The sequence below is a fragment of the Capsicum annuum genome, chromosome 8, assembly GCF_002878395.1.
Source record: "Capsicum annuum cultivar UCD-10X-F1 chromosome 8, UCD10Xv1.1, whole genome shotgun sequence".
Classification (NCBI taxonomy): Eukaryota; Viridiplantae; Streptophyta; class Magnoliopsida; order Solanales; family Solanaceae; genus Capsicum; species Capsicum annuum.
In genome coordinates this window covers 12,568,172-12,568,904 of record NC_061118.1, presented here as the reverse complement: position 1 = coordinate 12,568,904, position 733 = coordinate 12,568,172, and the positions used below count along the sequence as shown (strand labels likewise).

Below are 733 nucleotides of genomic sequence, written 5' to 3'. Positions count from 1 at the left end.
CTGGGTAATTTGCTGGATTTTCACATGAGGACCCACAATAGCACATACAGGCGTTACTGGAAATAAGTGTTACCTACATTCCTGTAGGGGTGAATACTAATTATGTCAGACTCTCTTTCTCTTTTCTTTAATTCGGGAAGTGAAGAGGTGGTTACACGCTAAACCACTACTCTCCGTTACTTCTTGGGAAGATCTAGCTCAGAAGTTTCTTATTCGATTCTTTCTATCTAGGAAGACTGCACATTTGAGAAGCGAGATTTTGAGTTTCAGGTAGAAAGAATGAGAAAATCTCCACCAAGCTTGGGAGAAATTTAAGGGGATGCTCAGAAATTTCCCTCATCATCATCAGTCTAATAATGTTCTTGTTCATACTTTCGTTAAGGGGTTAAAGCCAAATACCAACATTCTCTTAGATTCAACAGCAGGTGGTCAAGCTCCTGAGAAGACTTATGATGAATATGTAAACACTGCTAAATAGGATTTCACAAGGGAATCCTGAATAGTATACTGACTTAAAAAGTTCTCCTAAGAAGATTGCAGGTGTGTTAGAGGTAGATTAGTTCACTGCTTTATTAGCACAGCTTACAACAATGCAAATCAGATGCTTACTCAGTTTAACAACATAATGTTTGGGGTTCCGCAAGTAGCAGCCACAACTAATGTAGTCCAACAAGTAAATTCTTAGGGTAAGGTTTGGGGAAGTAGTAAGCACGCAACAGATGCTTGTGCGGTT

General features: G+C 39.3%; 1 non-coding gene across 1 annotated transcript; it reads right to left on the bottom strand.

Moving 5' to 3' along the window:
- Window positions 1-241: 241 nt before the first annotated feature.
- On the bottom strand, window positions 242-348 carry LOC124886796. Its single transcript, XR_007044204.1, has one exon. It is a non-coding gene; the product is annotated as a small nucleolar RNA R71 (small nucleolar RNA).
- Window positions 349-733: the final 385 nt, after the last annotated feature.